Source organism: Strix aluco, chromosome 1, assembly GCF_031877795.1.
Source record: "Strix aluco isolate bStrAlu1 chromosome 1, bStrAlu1.hap1, whole genome shotgun sequence".
Lineage (NCBI taxonomy): Eukaryota > Metazoa > Chordata > Aves > Strigiformes > Strigidae > Strix > Strix aluco.
The window spans coordinates 2674822-2692936 of record NC_133931.1 but is presented as its reverse complement, the minus strand read 5'-3'; the positions used below and the strand labels follow the sequence as shown (position 1 = coordinate 2692936).

The following is an 18115-nucleotide window of genomic DNA, read 5'->3' as shown; positions in this document are numbered from 1 at the left end:
GTAACACCTTTAGGAGAGCAGTTCATCTCCACAAGAGCTGAGACATCTTGAAAAGCTGGTAACTTGTAAGATTTGAGCTTGCCATTTTACAGAAACTGGTACCGCCTTTCATGTTAAGGAAAATAAAATCACCACCACCACCACGAGAAGCATTTTAGACCTACAAATTCAAATGCAACCAGCACTCACTAAAAAGATCAATGGGACCCATCTGAAGACAGTGCTAAATATAATTTGATTGCAAAAGTCTGGGAGCAAGAGGATGAATGCTACTGCACATCATCAGTTCCCAATCACTCTACAGAAGGTGTCTCTTTTGTGTTTATAACCCATTTTCTGACTGCTGTCTCATTACCCCAACAGACACATTTTCACCCAGCTTCCAATCCTACATAAAGAACTGAAACTCCCAGCCTGTGAATAGCTGTTCAAGAAATAAATCTCTTCAATAGCTTCAGGGAAGAACTAAAAGAAGGATAATTTCACAGTTACCTCAGAGGAGTTCTGAAGACCCACAATTTCATACTGAACATTGGGTAAAGCTCTGCGGATTCACTCCGTGGGGTAGGAACACCCCGACATTCCCCCCTAAAATAAGACAAAATCAAGAGTCACGGAATAATTTAGGTTGGAAGTGACCTCTGAAAGTCTCCGTGTCTTCCTCCTCCTTGAAGTTGCTCCAGTTAAAAGTGGATCAGGCATTATACAGAAAAGTTTTGAGTATCTCCAAGAATGGAGATCTTACAACCTCTGCAGTCCCTGCTCTAGTATTCAAAAGCAGTCATGGTAAGATGCAGACAAAAATAAGACCTCCCCTCTGACACCTCTTCTACAGGCTGAACAAACCTGGTTCTCGACACCCCTTCTTGTATGTCCTAGAGACACCTTGGTGGCCTCCCCTGGAGATGTTTCAACATACCAATATCCTTATTGTACTGGGAAGCCCAAAACTGGACACTGTGTCCAAACGCAGCCTCACAAGTGTCAAAGAGAGGGGAAGGATCATTTCCTTGGACCTGCTGTCTCTACTTTTATTAACAAAGAATGTGGTTCACCTTCTCCGGCACAATGACACTCTGCTGACTCATGTTCAGAGTCATATTTAGGTCCTTCACTGAGTTTGGGCTTAAAATTCACTGATGTGGACTTTTATGAGAAGACCGACCATCCAGTAAACCAACTGGGGGTTAAAGCACCACCTTCTGTGTCTTCTTGCTGGTGGGGCTCACTTTTGCTCCAAGTCCTCCTGTTCATCACCCTTTGCCATCACTTGGTTCTCCAATACTCTCTCAACAAAAATCACTTTCCCCAGTCCTTACAGATCAATACCTCAAGATCACGGAGTTAATATTTAGTCTTTATTATGTGTGAGGAAATGAGAAGGTCCTGCAAAGTTCTGACTACGAAATATATTAAAAGAGACTAGTTCATTCAGTTCAGGTTAGAAGCTCAATGATATCCACTTTCTTTAAACTTTTTTTTTTCCCCCTGAATCCAGAACTCTACAAATATAAAGGATCTCAAAAAGTCTATTAAAATTAGAAGTTATAGTATGAAAGAACTTATATTGAATTAAAGCATGCAGGAAAAAATAAACTACATTAGTGGAACAGTAGTTTTAGGAATACATTTTGATTCACTTCACTTACAACCATGCATCTGCTTTCACAGTCCATCACAAAGACAATGGAGAACCCTGAAAAGGTGAAAGCAGACCAGTGGTATGGGCAAGAAAAGTTAACAGAATTGAAGCACAAACTAAAGGATATTTTGAAGAAGATTTCAGAAATTTATTGCTTGAAAAAGAACATAGAAGACATGTCCCGTTCTGCAATATAATATCCTTGTTCTTCATTCCTGACTGTCACTCAGCTCCTTCCCCTGGTATCCCTGTCTAAAAAAAGCGGTACAACATGATCACAAAAGGTTAGAAAAAGGCCATACGAATTCACATCTGCACTCAGACCTTCAAATGGAAGGAGGATCCCCTCCTTCACAAGTATTGTTATTTGATGATGTATTTGAAAGCACGTTAAAGAATAAAATGCAACCAAACAAAAAATAACGATCATTGAGTACAAGCTGCTGCAAGCAGAACGGCGAAGCTAACCGGGAGATTGATTTTGTGTCATCTTTTACATAGAGAAGAATATTACAAAGAGGAGGTTTGACAGACAAAATAAATTTGCTTTGGTTTGACTCTTCCACCCCCAATCAAATACTCATGATCTATGGAATGAAATCCAGATAGAGAAGAAAAGAAGAAAAAAACCACACAAACAAACACAGCACTAGCCCTAAAAATTAAATTCTGTCCTAATAAGGATCTGAATAATAAAGGCTCCTTATAAAAATAAAAAAAAGCTTTTATACTAGATAGAAAGATAGAAAGGGATGAAACAAATTCCATCCTATGTCAACTACGAAACTCCTTTTCCCCAAGCACTCAGAGGGCATCTCAGACAGGAAGCAAAGCTCAAAGGTCTCAGCTTAGTCCTTCCTGACACCACTTCACAGCGAAAGCCCTTCGGGAGCCAGGTCCCTTGTCTATGAAGTGGCAACATTAGTACTTGACAGTCCTACAGGACCTCCAGGAGCAAAAAACCAAAAATGCTGATTTTGGCTGCATCATTCAGCAAGGCACCAGAATACGTTTTAGAAGTCCACGTGGAGACCCACTCCCACCTGAAACCAGTGTTTTTCAGTACACTTAAATAGCAGATGCAACAGAGATAAGGAACTAGAAGATGCTCACAGAGCTTCAAAACGTCTTCAGTCATCCGCCCTCTAAAGCTACCAAGTGCTAAAAAGAGCCACACCAAGAGGGTGCAAGCAAAGATGTGGGATTGGGTGATTAATTCATCACTAAGCACTTCCCAGTCCTACCCGGGTTGACACAAGAAGAATGAGCCTGTGGGGCAGAGAAAAGCTCTGTGTCATGTAATGAAAGCCCAGTGCAAGGGTAAAAGACATTTTGCCTACAAATTTGAGACCTACAGATTACGTACATATGTACTTCAGACCTCACCTGAAGGCCTTTACGACGTTAGATGATTATTTCCCCTTTGTCTTTGTGGAATCTGCATTAGATCCTGTGTTTTGGGGCTGAAAGCTTCAGTGCAGAATTTATTTCATAGCTATTACAGGGTACATTACACTAATTACAGCACACATTATAGCCTGCTATGCAGTGCACTGTGATAAATCATATAGTTCTATGGTCTATTGTAAACACTGCCATACATCTCTGGACACTATTGCATGTTTGACCACTCTCATAAATATGAGCATTTCTGTGGTACAAGTATGATTGGCTACAGAGACTATTTTATTACTGTTTTCTTTCAGCACATTAACAGTGCAGTAAATTCTGTAGCTTATGGGGGGAAAAAAAAAAAGCAACAAGTGGGATTTCCTTCAGTAATGCAGCATCAGTAGTATCTTCCCTGCAGTAACATACCAATTGTTCTTCATTTTCCAAAAATATATTCGCCGTGTCATGTCTACTGTGTAGTCAAAGAGCGGTTTCTAGCTTTCAAGCTTGTCACACCTGAAAAATTGGGGTGAAGGGAGGACAGCAGGTTCACAGTTTAAAAGACTTTGGTGGTATTACGAGCTTTCCTTCCAACTATCCCAACACAGGTTTGTTCATACACAAAAGCTCCATTTCAGAGGTAAATCTTATCATTCAATCAAATGCTTCTGAAGTCTGTACGTTGTTCATCAAATACAGGGGGAGAAAAAAAAATCCTGACAAAATATTTCTGCAGAAAAGCAGTAGAGGTCAGATGCTCAACGGTGCATGTACACATCAAAATGTGCCACCGTGAACCTGACACGCTTTCCCTGGGTGGGAGAGCACTATTCAGACATGCTCAGCATCCATCTAGAGCAACTGAGATGATTTTATAGACTGTGTCCCTCCCTGCGATAGAACAACCAGAGATGGAGCATCGCCCAAGACTCAGAGTATCACCCAACTGGAGCAACACGTGTGGGTCCTGGGACTGGAAGAATTTAATTCCAAACTTAGATAACCAAACTTAGTGCACTATTCCAGGCTCGCTGCTGACTTGGGAGCACACAGTATCCATTGACCCATCTGTCCTTCAGCTCATCCATCCAAAAAGCAGTAAAAAAAAAAAAAAAGTGCAGGACAGAAAAATGTTCCACTGCAGATGTTAGCCCTCATAGAAGATATTTCAAGTCAGGTCCCTACTCCCCTTCCTATGGCAGATCTCACCAAAATAGACTTAAATAACAAAAAGTATTTTCTTCAGCTCCACCAGATGCAAATAGAAAAACCACCCTGGAGAACGGCAAGACACTGGTTGGGGTTTTGTCCCTCCTTGACACTCCACATTCACCACTGGCACAGGAGTCTCTGCCATCCGTGTCTGCATTGAGACTTTTCTCCTCCTGCAAAGTACTGCCCTACAGACCACACAGGGATTCCCAAAGTGCTTTTAACAGGTAAATGACACTGGCAAGATGTTGCTGAGTTTACATGGACAATCCTGCAGGCAGGACAGGTCTGCTGCTCACCATATAGCATAGAGCCAGGATAACACCATCATTTACAAATGTGTCCTGGACGCAAAGGACAAACTTCAGAAAGTGACAGCAACTTTGCCTCCAGCTCTGCCTTATCTGGAGTGAACTGGACTTGAAAGAACAGATGTGAGTCCAAGCTCTCAGAAAAGCCACCAAAAAAGAAACAGCTTTAAGGCCATGCAAATGGAAGATAAGGAAGAAGGAGAGAAGAAGGTGTTTTGAAAGGGGACCAGAAAATCTTGTAGCAACATGGAGCACCAATTCAGCACAGAACACCCTGACAGGCAGACATGACAGGAGATCAAGCAGAATGAGATAGCTGCTTAAAATTTCAAGGAATAGGGATTATGGCTTAGACCCTACACAGTTATGACCTGGAAGTAAAGGACAATAAAGGACATTATGTTCCAAACTGCTGAGGGATCTCTTAGAGAGGTCTATGGCCTTTGGCAAGTTCAATCAGGGGATGTTGATTATCCCAGACTGGAGATGTGGTAGGAAATGAGGACGTTCTTCCCACACACCATCACTAAAAACCCCTTGATCCCAATGGATCTAACTAAGAAAGAGGAGGATCCTCTGAAGTTGTCTTGTGCAGGTTCTGTAGATGGAGGAGACAACACGAACCAGCTTCCACAGCCTGGCGGGATGGGACTTCATAGCATAACATGAGCAAACATGAGCAGCATCATGTACAGATCTGTTCTTCGGACAGAAATAGATTCATAAAACAGCTTCTATATGTACTTTTACAGACAGCTTCTATATGTGCTTTTACCAGAAAATCATTCTTTACATTGTGACCATAGTCAGGATTAACATTTCCACTACACTGAACTTGACAGTCAAGAGAGAAGATGAATGTCAGCAGTCCAAGCAAGCAGACCAGTCAACATACAAAAGCCAGATAGCTCAATAAGAAGCCGAAAGGTTTTAGCTATGTTGTCGCTCCAATTCCACCGTTTAGGTTCTCCACAGCATTTCAGAGCTCAGCCATGCCTTGAATTGCTATTAAATGTGAGTATTTCAAAAGGTGCCCTATCAACAGCTGTTCCCTACAGCTAAGACTACAGCTGCATGGCACAGCTATAGCACCAAGCCCTTAGCTTGCCCGAAGTCCTCAGAAAAGTCTCAAATAGGGCTCCAGTAGGAGAAAACAGCAAAGCTGTGGGCTGCCATTTCACACAGCTCTCTGCAGCTCATCCTACTAACAGACAGAGCAATGCCCAACCACGAACAATCATCCGATACCCTGAAACAGTCCTGCTACAGATGGTCCCACATGTAAAGGGTCAGCAAACCACCGTACCCCAACTCAACAGGAAGAGCAAAATGCAGATTAAAACCATGTGAGATGATGGATATTAAGGATGGGCACCCCCACCAGCATGCCCAGGTGATAAGGTTGAACCACACAAGCAAGAGCCACAACAGTACTATAGATGCACCAAAGCATGCTTGCGCATAATCACACCAGTCCCAAAACAACAGCTTTCTTGAGCTTTTGGGCACTGAAACTTAGGATCATAGTTTCCAGATTCTCTGTCCCAGACACCCTAGAGGCCCATGAATTACTTTGGGCAAAAAGCCAGGAAAAACAAGGCTATTGCCCAGACATCTCTACTGAGCACGCAGGGAAGACTGGACAATGGTTAGAGGCCTGAAAACCAGAAATTTGTTCAGAAAGAGAAAAATCCCACAGGATCATGACCTCCCACAGGAGTTGGGTTCTTTCCTCCTTGATATAAATTTATGTTGTGTCCAACTGTGAGGCAGCAATAGCCAAGTTGTGATATGTAGGTGGAAAGTTAGAGAGACAACAAGACACCGCTGTGCACTGTGACAGTGTCTGAAGAGAAGCCTTAGGGATATGGTGTAGTTGGGAACTGTCAGTGCTAGGTTAGCGGTTGGACTAGACGATCTTCAAGGTCCCTTCCAACCTAGATGATTCTGTGATTCTGTGATAAGGGGTGGGCAGTCCTTTCTGGCTCATGCAGGCAATGAGCAGATGCCTGGGTGCCCAACTGCGAGTGGTGGCTTCAGCTACACGTCAGGCTCAGAGCATCTCCCTCAGCACCTCCAACCACCTCACTCAGCGCATTCTTCCTCAGCCGGAGAAGATAAAATCCCTCCGACACGGAGCCAAGAGACACCAGGTTCAACATATCGTGGAGGCTGAGCAGAATTAAACTCGTGGAGCACGCGCTGCCTCTAGCCAAAAGCAAAGGAGTTCATAAAATAGCACTTTGCCACAGATATCCAGGCAGAACAGCTGCCCTCATCCACCACTGCCAAGAGCTGCTTCCCTCACACTGAGTGCAGGGCTGGCAAGGAGCTATAGTATTTAAAAACTGATTAAAGTTCTGTGTAGTTTTTAATGCGCCTCATCATACTATGCATGGTGAATGGCTAATGTAAGGGCTGCATTTCTAGGTCAGGAAAGGAGCTTCTTTGCAGCTTGAGAATGAGCAAAGTTCTCCACAGCCAACAAGCAATGGACCCACGTCCATCACAAACATGGAAGATATCAGGCAGACCAGGACATCTTTTAAACAACAGATTTTTTTCAATGCTGCAACAGCGATACTTTCAGCTTGTCAGTAGTGAAGACACATTTAGACACCAGTGGATGAACACGCACCTGGTGAATTAACAGACTATTAACAGCCCAGTCATTTCCCAAGAGCTAGGCTAATTCAACAAGAGCAGCATGGAGATCCGGACCTGTAGATGCAACCACAAAGGCATAACCTGAAATAGCTCTGCCTTGATCATAACCTGAATTACAAGATATCCAAGATGCTGGCTGAGGACATGCAGGAAAATGAGACTTTGCCAACAAGTTTAAAAATTCACTAACAGCAAGAAGATCCATGACAGTGCCAAACTCTTGCCAACTAAAAAAAATAAGAGAGTGGATACTCTCTAAACCACCTGAGACTCTTTTCCTAACTTTCTCACATGCTCACTGATGTCTTTCCACAGGGGACAAATGCTCCCAGTTTTCCATTGGAGCAGTGGAATTGAAAAGCTCATACAACTACATGCACTTAGACACAAAGCAGCCCGATAGCTTACACCTCTGCTCAGCAATGAGATTAAGTGCCAACAGTAAAGCTATTACGTTATCTAAAGGTCTGCTTGACATATTAAAATAAAGGTGTAATTACTTTAAGTCAAGAGATCTAGACTTTTTAGACAAACACAGGGCTGTATTTTATCCCAAAGCTCAGTGTTTCCTCAGAAAATCTGCAGCAAGAAACAGGACCAAAAAAACCCATAGAACTTAATCATAAAAGACAGAAAAGTAAAGGTTAGTTTTATCCAGGTCATGACTTTTCAAAAGTTGGGATTTTGTTTGTTTTATGCTCATTAGAGGGAGATGTTACTGCAGAAAACATGGGAAAATTATAGGTGGGTTCATAGCACGGGTCTCTGCCAGCACACTTCTCCTTGGCTAACATTAGAGACTTACAGACCCTATCACAGCATTGCCAAATCTGATTTAACTGAGTGTGACAGAGTTAGAAAGCTCTCTGCCATCAAGATTAGTTATGACATAACAGAAAGTCTATCAGCTTTCAGTCCTGTAAATATTAACTTTCAAAAGCAATTTCAAAACACACCTTTTTCTTTGGGCGGGGGGAGAAAATTGTTTATCCTTTCAACAGCATGAGTCAGCTCCTCTGATTATTGCACAACTTTTTTCCTCCCCTTGTTCTCTTATAATTAGATTACAAAATAAAATTATCAGAGTATATTTCAAATAACCCATCAGCCTATAAATTCTCCCTCCCCCCCATTCCTCTTTCACTGTATGTAATTACCTGCTAATTTAGACAAACTCCTGTGGTTTGCTTTTAATTATGGCTACCCTATGGCAGCACCAGAGATTACACATCTTATTGTAAATACAGTTTTTAGAAGACAATTTGAGCTCTTTATGAGAGATATCATGCATGAGAGTGGTTGTGAGAGAAAAGAGAAATTACACCAACTAGACCACTTAGCCCAGCCAAGGCCACCAGCCTCTACAGAGCAGGTCTGGGCCAACTGCACATCAGCCAAGGAACAGCATTTCAACCATCTTCTTCTAAAAATCCCCCACTGCACTGACTCCCATGTCCAAAACAGCCCAGTGGGTATCTCTCATGGAAGCATGGCTCAGGAGCATGTGCTGGGGGTTCAGCAGAAGCATTTGGGAACCACCATTCTGCAAGAACAGGTTTTCATATCTTGTAGAGCTTTCCAGCGTTGAGCTTCTTTTTTAACCTTCTTTCACTTCTTCTCACTGTAGACACTGGGAATTCTCCCTGTCCTAAGGAGGAAGCACAGGTCCAAAGAAGAAGTAAGGGCAAGGGAGGGGAACGCTGGTGGAAAAGGACAGCATTTCACCATAACAGTCCTCAGATTTCATTAATGAGAAGAGCAGCTCTGGCCACAGGACCAAACTGCCAGAAAGTGCTCACACGCTGGGGGCCCACAAACCACCCAACAGCTGCACTGACGGGATGAGCAATGCTGTCCAAGACAGCCTTGTTTTATATAGCACCTTCCACACCAGCTATGACAGCACCCTCCAAGGTTTTTTTCTTCCTTCAGTTATTATTTAGAGAAGCAAAGAAAGAAGATAAAAAAAGGCTTTGGGACAATATCTGAAAGTGAGACATCAAGCCACTGGCATATGGAAAACACCTCTCTATCGTAACAGTCAGTAGGGATGTCAATGCTTATAATGAATCATCTGTTGCCTTTAGCCAACTTTTCTCAACAGAAGAGGTTCAAGGAGGGCAAGACCAAGGATTCCCATGGACCTGAAGTCCAAAGTCCTCTCTAGAGTGAAGACAGAAGTCACTGGGGACAACCCCCATAAGCCAAATACTGTTTTATTCAGGTCACCCCCCATGCCTAACAAAGTCCAACCCCACCAACAAAATCTAGCTGACTCTAAGAAATCATTCACTCGACTGAAACTCCAAGATGTTTTCAGTTTGGAAAAGCACTCACAACACCAAGCAAAGGCCAAGATGGCTGTGAAAAGATGCAACCCAAAAGTTGCCTCAAATACCCAACGAAAGCAGCACCTCCTGACCCCATCCAAGAGGGGTTTTGAGCATTTTCAAGCTCCTCATGCAAGCTCTTGTACTATAACTTCTACCTCTTATATTATTACATGGGTGCAACACACGGCAAATGTTTTTGGAGCTGCAACCTTGTTTTTATAACAATGGGCAAAGCAGGCATTTTTCAGACCCAGGAAAGCATTAACACATCTGTATCCCCCCCACTCCACAGTCTGCCCCAACTGCTTACTGCTTTTTTTTTTTTTTTGGTTATTGTTGTTGCTCTATTGCAATTGAAAGAAAAAAAAAACCTACCACATGGTTTTCCTGGTCCAATTTAAGGGGCAGGGTAAGAATGCAAATAACACCCTTTCCCTAACTGGCACTGTGAGGTCATGGAGTTATTTAAAAATACACTGATATGCCAAATTTACTAATCCCTAGAGAAATCAACATCCGCAGGCACAGGTTGTTGTCTGCCAAGGGAGGTCTCCCACTTGCTTTAGTTAACTGAGCTTTGGTCGATACATGATGTTATGTTTTTTATCATAAAAATGTCTACAGTGTGACAATAGGCTTGTTGTAAGTGCAGGGGAAGAAATAGACTGTTTAATGCCACCAGCAAAAGCTTAATAGGAAAGCACAGATATTTTAAATTACTTTTTAATCACTTCTAGATATTTTCCCCCAAAATTGTAACTACTTACTGAACAACTGCACCTTGTTGAGAAGCAGCAATGCTGGTGGGCACAGACAATACTTTGCATTCAGCAAAGGTGCTTTGATCCCAATGAGGGCTTCAGAGTAATATTCACACACAATAGTACAGAAGTTGAGCCTTTTCAACCCTCTGTTTACAGGTTCTTTCTTTCTTTCTGTATTATTTTTTCTTTTTTTTTTTTTTTTTTTTTTTTGAAAAGGAAAAGGATTTTATTCTGCTTCCCAGCTGCTCTCTCAAAACAGAGCACATCGTTTTTTTTCTCAGAACATACTTCTAACTCCAGAGTTTCCAAGACAAGATCCTTCCCAGCTGGTCAGCTTGGGCCAGAGCAGATCACCTCAGGCAATTATATTGTTGAGGAGACAAGGACTGATGACATGAACCAGCCTTAAAACAGCAAACATTGATTCAAGCCATCTCCAAATGCAGAAGCGCTCTCCCTCAATGACAGGCACCATACTATTGCCTCTCCTCTTCATTATCTTGGCCCTGCTTGATTTTATGAACTCTCCTTCCCTGCTATAGGTTGTACCCTTCTGGAGGATGAGGCTGGGAAGAGTTGAGTTGGGAAGTCACCAAGAATTTCAAAGTTTCACTAGCATTTCAAATTTCATAGAAAAAATGTCATTTTAGAAAAGAGTGATGTCCTTTCCCTTGGAATTAGTAACAGATTTGAATAGTGCACAGGGTTTCCTTGTCTTACTGTTTGATGCTGGATCAGTATTTTTTGCGTTCTAGAGACCATTCCTGTACAATCAATGCCTGTCTCCCTTCCCACTACTCTTTAGCTGCCAACAAAATCCTCTTCCAAACCTACACGCAGTTCATCCTTGCAATCCACATCCCTCACAGCACCCGCTCTAACACCACCCCGCACACGGTATCTCCATACATACATACTGTGAGAGGAGAGAAAAAAGATGAGAGATCCCCACCATGGCTCCATAAAATAACCTTGAATTTGCAGCAAGCAGGCTGGAGAGCTGCCACCCCGTTCAGCTAAAAGATAAATACATTTGGCCTTTTGGATCTCTAAATGTAGAAGTAACTCACATCAGCATCTTCCTCACCACTTAGAAAAAAGGGGACATCTGGATTTCCCTCTTTTGCAGAAACCTTGCACGATGCTCAACGCACCAGCTGTAGAAATGCTGGCTGCCATCCTAAACCAGCATAGAAACCTGCCCATGCGTGGAGGAGGTGTTTTTAAAACACACAAAAAGATCCAAAGCTAGCAAAAGGAGAGAAAAGTTGTAAGGTCCAGAGATACAGATAATTCAAAATATGCTGATGTGCCCTGAAAAATGGAGGCTGCGGCCAAGAAGTCTTGCCCAACACAGGACAGATTCACAGAATCACAGAATCATCTAGGTTGGAAAGGACCTTGAAGATCATCTAGCCCAACCATTAACCTAGCACTGACAGATCCCAACTACACCATATCCCTAAGTGCTATGTCAACCCTACTCTTAAACACCTCCAGGGATGGGGACTCCACCACCTCCCTGGGCAGCCCATTCCAACACCTAACAACCTGTTCTGTAAAGAAATGCTTCCTAATATCTAGTCTAAACCTTCCCTGGTGCAACTTGAGCCCATTCCCTCTTGTCTTATCGTTCATTACTTGGTTAAAGAGACTCATCCCCAGCTCACTGGCAGCTTGCTGCAGAAAGTAAGGGGGTTGCACACATGTATTCACTTTTAAGACAAGGAGGTACCTGCTCTTGATTGTGGAGCCTGAGTTTCTGGAAGTTCCAGGTCAAAAGAGAAATAAATAATTAAAAAAAAAAAAAAATCAATCCTTCCACTTCTTCAAAAAAATAAATACATAAATAAATAAAGTTAAATCATGAACCCCATCATAGCATCCCAACCTGAAGTTGGTAGCCATTTGATGGAGGGAGGACAAGGACAGTCTCATCTTTCACCCATCCCACCTGAGCTGCAACAGAGGACATCGATAAACTGGAAAATGGTGACAGCAACCACCAGCAGATTCTCGATGCCGCAGGAGGGTGAGAAGTGGGAAAAACATTGGATTTCCAAAGTTCATGTGTTTTCAGGTGCTGGTGCTTAGTCCAAACACCTGAACAGCACAGGAAAGCTCTCATCAATCTCTTAGTATGCGGTGGAGATCAAGCTCATTTTTAAAGCTGACAAACATCCAGGAGCTGTTCTTGGCAATAGCTACTGCAATAACTACAGTTTCACTTCCCCGTATTCCCCCGCATCTCAAAAAAAAAAAAAAAAAGATAAATCTTTCCTTAACACTCAGGTTTTCCCCATCTGAGGAGCACTCCCAAAACACAAGAAACCTTTTCCTATGCGGTACACGGCAGACACCTCCCGCGGCCAGACAGCAATGCTTGCGTCCAAGCACGGAAAGCTTTCCCTCTAGTTGTACGCTCTGCTCTGCCAAACCCAAAACCACGTTGCCGACGTGGGAGAACACCTTCCTACTTCTTTGGGGAAGACCATGGAATTTGTGCAGATCCCAGGTTACTTGGAGGCGGCGTTTCTCAAGAAAGACAACGGAGGAAGCTCAGAGCGGCAATGCTCTTCAATCTCTTCCAGCTCTAAAGAGATTAGGACGACAGCCCAGCGAATCAGCAATCCCAGTGCACCACATCAACACGCTTTTGCCCACGGTTGTCACTTTGAGGAGAGTTTGTTACAAAAACTACATGGCGGTTATCTTGTTCGCTTGCAAGAATGCAAGCGTTGAGATGCAAGGGAAAAGCAGCAAGATGGGAGCTGCAGGCTTTGCGGAGGCGAAGCCAGCCCTGCTTACTGAGCAGGGACCACCGCATGGGTGAAATCTGGCCAGAAACCACCCCAGTACTGAAATGTTGGCCAAGAAACTGGTTTGAGAAAACACAAAATATGCTAACAGCTTGGCGACACTGCCCATTGCTCTAAGGTGGGTGATGTACTGAATGCTAAACATCAGGACATCCAGACGAAGGCAGGCGTGGGTAAGTACCAGATTAACCCACCACCCAGGGTGAACCTTTTTTGGGGCATCACACTGTTCACATCACACACTGACAGCTGGGACAGCCATACAAGGATGTTGTATAATGGCTCCTTTTTCCTTCCATACATACTTGACAGCATCCCGCAGAGCAATGCCACAGCCAGGAACCACACATGGGATGAGGATACAGAGCAGCACGCTGGGAGAGGAGCAACAGCAACCCAAGTCCACATCACTAGCTTGAAGCCCCTGTATGGGCACTTGGATAAACAACATCCCCAATTCCTTACCACTCCTAAAGACAAAATCAGCATCCACATGGAAAACAGCATTTGTGAGGTTCAACAGCAACATTTGCAAAGATCAGAAGGACAGGGGCAAGGAGAAAATGCAACAAGATCTAGGAAGGACCTGGGCACATAAGGGCATCAACACATGAATGTTATATCTCCATTTGCTTTAGCAAACAAGGTATCTTTTACATACAGTCGTGTGCATGCACATGTATTTTTATGCATCGATAAAACCACAATTTTTCCAATCACTGTGCCTCTACCTGAAAGCACAAATGACCAGTCAGAGACAAGAAAGACGGACAACAACTTGGACACACACGAGAAATCTGATGCTCACTGCTCCCACCTAAGCAGAAATCCAGCCACAGGCTTAACCCCAGTCAACCTCTTACTTGCGTTACCTGAATGGCTGAAGCATTGGTCAGGCCAGTTGAACAACATCCTCAGGGAGGACCTGCTGGTGTACGTAGCATGGAGTGGCCTCTCCAGACCTCAGTAGCCTCTGGCAAACACTTGGCCGACTGGATGAAGTGGGCTGGAGTCATGGAGCACACTGTGCTTGAACCTTGACCACCCCTTTCAGTGAAAGCACCTTCACCAAGCACTTGCTCAGTGCAGATCCCAGGCAGGGAGAGTGAATGAGCTAAAAATAACTCTGCTGCCTGGACTTTTAGGGTATCGGGAGGTGAAAAACAGCAAATCTGATCAGGAAGAGATACAGCCTCCCTGCTGCAAGAGATGGCCTTCTGTAGCTTTGCTCTCAAAGGACCAACATGTGGCTACCAAACAGCGAGGCTTTCAAGAGCATCCCATACACAACCTGCAGCTGCGGTGACCCTCCCCGAACAGTTCTCACTCACTTTCCTCATCCTCAGAATCACAGAATCATCTCAGCTGGAAAAGACCTTGAAGATCATCCAGTCCAACCATTAACCTCACACTGACCGTTCTCAACTCCAGATCCCTCAGCGCTGGCTCAACCCGACTCTTCAACCCCTCCAGGGATGGGGACTCCCCCCCTGCCCTGGGCAGCCCATTCCAACGCCCAACAACCCCTTCTGCAAAGAAATCCTTCCTAAGAGCCAGTCCGACCCTGCCCTGGCGCAGCTTGAGGCCATTCCCTCTTGTCCTGGCGCTTGTTCCTTGGCTCAAGAGACTCATCCCCCCTCTCTGCACCCTCCTTTCAGGGAGTTGCAGAGGGCCATGAGGTCTCCCCTCAGCCTCCTCTTCTCCACACTAAACCCCCCCAGTTCCCTCAGCCGCTCCCCATCACACCTGTGCTCCAGACCCTGCACCAGCTTCATTGCCCTTCTCTGGACACGCTCGAGACATTCAATGGCCTTTTTGTAGTGAGGGGCCCAAAACTGAACATACTCTTCAAGGGGCGGCCTCACCTCTGCCAAGTACAGGGGTAAGATCCCTTCCCTGTCCCTGCTGGCCACGTTATTGCTGATACAAGCCAGGATACCATTGGCCTTCTTGGCCACCTGGGCACACTGCTGGCTCATTATCAACCATCCCCCCCAGGTCCCTCTCTGACTGGCAGCTCTCCAGCCACTCCTCCCCAAGCCTGTAGCGCTGCTGGGGGTTCTTGTGGCCCAAGTGCCAAACCTGGCATTTGGCCTTATTGAAACTCCTACAGTTGGCCTTAGCCCATCGCTCCAGCCTGTCCAGATCTCTCTGCAGAGCCTCCCTACCCTCAAGCAGATCAACACTTCCACCCAACTTGGTGTAGACAGCAGAGGAGCAGACCCATGCTACACACAGAGCTGGGGATGAGCCTCCTTAACCAAGTAATACATGATAGGACAAGAGGGAATGGGCTCAAGTTGTGCCAGGGAAGGTTTAGACTAGATATCAGGAAGTATTTCTTTCCAGAATGGGTTGGAATGGGCTGCCCAGGGAGGTGGTGGAGTCCCCATCCCTGGAGGTGTTCAAGAGTCGGGTTGACATAGCACTTAGGGCTATGGTATAGTTGGGAACTGTCAGTGCTAGGTTAACGGTTGGACTAGATGATCTTCAAGGTCCTTTTCAACCTAGACGATTCTGTGATTCTGAGAGGGCGATCAGCATGTGTCCAAGAGCACAAAGACACCACAGAAACAGTTACAAAGTTGGACAGGTCAACAAATCAACGGAGGCCAACACGCTATCAACACAGCCAGGGACCATCACAACAGCTGATGGGAGCTAAATATCTTGAACCCAGCTTGGCTGACACCATCCACACATCTCTCAAAGCACAAAGGGACTTTCACATTCATCACGTTTGGCATTCCACATAATTCACACCACAAAACAACATCCTGCACCACGCTTGTGACTCCGGGTCCAGCAAAAGCAGGATAAGTCAGAGATACAGAGATGCCACAAGAGTTATTTCCCCCCACTTTGCTAAAACAATCTGCCCCACCAACTTGGCTGACTACAGCTTTCTAACCCACCGGTCTAGGCCGCTCCCAGAGGTCATATTCCCACGCAGCTGGTCCTTTCTGCCACACAGAAGAAACTGCACATAACAGCAAGAGATGGAAAGGGAAAGCCATAATGCTGAGAAAAAGACGCCTTCAGCGAAATTTGTTTTAAGGCACAACTAGCTCGTACTGAAGCCAAATCCTCTAATCTTCAACCCAGATCCTTGAGGGAGGACAATTTATGTTACTTTTCTCCAGCCACACATGGTGCTGTGGGACTATTCAGGACAGCGGTAACACCACTAATACTCTTTACTCAGTACTGCTACAAGGAGATCCAGGGGCAATGAGCACTGACATGTAGGGAAACATCACCCGTATCAAAAGGGGCACCCGTCCTGCTGATTCAGCACCGGTGCTGCCGCAGGTACCATGAAAATTACACAAAGCTCTGCTTTGTCCCCTTACACGAGCCTTGGAGGTGATGAATCAGAGTTGCTGTCTCAAGGGATACCATGGAGGAGTCATGTAAATCCACAGCAGCTCCCCACACCTGCAAGCGGAGGTAAATCAGATAGGAGGGAAAACAAAAGAATAGTCCTGGGAAAAGCCAATGGAGCTTGGCTTTGGCTTTCCTGCCCACGAACGGAGCTGCCGCTTGTGAATCTGCTGCTGGAGCAGAGAGTAAGTCCTCTGGGAGTGAAGCAGTGAGCAGCCAACAGCGCAGCATGGGACCAGCACTCCCCTGCTTGTCTTCCACACTGCGCAGGAGACCAATAAGCCTTTACTCACCCTGGCAAGAGTTTTCAAGAAAACATGAAGTTAAACCTGAAGACCTACAGAACAACACAATTCTCAGTGATTTCAGGGAATTTGGGGACAAACTTTTTAATATAGCCTGTAGCAACAGGACAAGGGGTAATGGTTTTAAACTAAAAGAGGGCAGATTCAGACTAGATAAAAGGAAGATATTTTTTACGATGAGGGTGGTGAAACACTGGAACAGAGAGGTGGTCAATGCCCCATCCCTGGAAACACTCAAGGCCAGGTTGGACGGGGCTCTGAGCAACCTGATCTGGTTGAAGATGTACCTGCTCGTTGCAAGGGGTTGGACTAGATGATCTTTAAAGGTCCCTTCCAACCCAAACTATGCTATGATTCTAATTCTGCATGGCACCTTTAAGCACCCATGTTTCAAAACACTGCCATTCTCTGTATTTCATTTTTTTTCTGTACATAGCTAGCTCTAGAGATCAAAGACATGAAACCATCAGAAGATCAGCACACGACAACATGGGAAGAACACGAAAATATGGCCAAAGCTCTGAGAGAGCTCTTGGATAAGGTTGCTCTCCATATGAGTGAAGCTGAGGCATGGCGCACAGGGACTCCCTCCCCAGCCTCACCACCAAAACTTTCATAAACCAGCTCTCCCTTTTTGCAACTCAGTCCAAAAGAGGGTGAAACTTCTATAAATGAAAGCCAGGAAAAAAAAGTAAATTCTTAAGGGCAAAATTTTATTTGCATCTGCCCAAGCCCCACCCTTCCACGTGCAGGTGACCCTCTCCTGCAGAGATGCTCTTACCAACTGCTTCCTAAGTCCCGTTCCCCTGGTCACACAAGACTTTCTTCTAATCTGGAAGGAAATGCAAGACAACTGGTTAGTACTGGGAACAAAATTATTTCACTGTCATGGCTAAGGACACGGATATCATCAGCGCCGTGAACTCTGGCGTCCAGCAACAACCTGAAGCCTCTGAGCTGGGCTGTATGAACAGGTACAAAAGCAAGCATTGATTCCTCAAAACATCACTGCTGAGTATAGGAACAGCATTTCCTTTTTAAGAGAAAGGGGATATAAACCTCTAAAACTGCTAAAGGGTTTTAAAATTTCCAGATTAGCAGAGGTGCAAAAGTAGAATTATAATTAATTGCAAGATACCTGCAAAAAATAATAAATTAAAACCTGCAGTGGGAAAGGGGAATCACTTACTGGACTGTCCTGTTTTCTTTAAGATCCTGAACCTGCCGTGGGAGGAACACTCTGGCCACAATCCAGTTAAGCATTTCAGTTTATGTCAAATTTGAGA

General features: G+C 44.6%; 1 protein-coding gene across 9 annotated transcripts in view; it reads right to left on the bottom strand.

Annotated features, from left to right (window-relative positions):
• TSNARE1 (t-SNARE domain containing 1) overlaps positions 1–18115 on the bottom strand; it is a 508113-nt gene that overhangs the window by 439959 nt on the left and 50039 nt on the right. For 4 of the 9 annotated variants that reach the window (XM_074846421.1, XM_074846438.1, XM_074846447.1 and 1 more), the window contains one exon: positions 17611–17661. The exons of the other annotated variants lie outside the window; for them this stretch is intronic. The gene's annotated coding sequence lies outside the window, so the exon portion shown is untranslated. The remainder of the gene's footprint in view (positions 1–17610; positions 17662–18115) is intronic. 9 annotated transcript variants of the gene reach the window in all.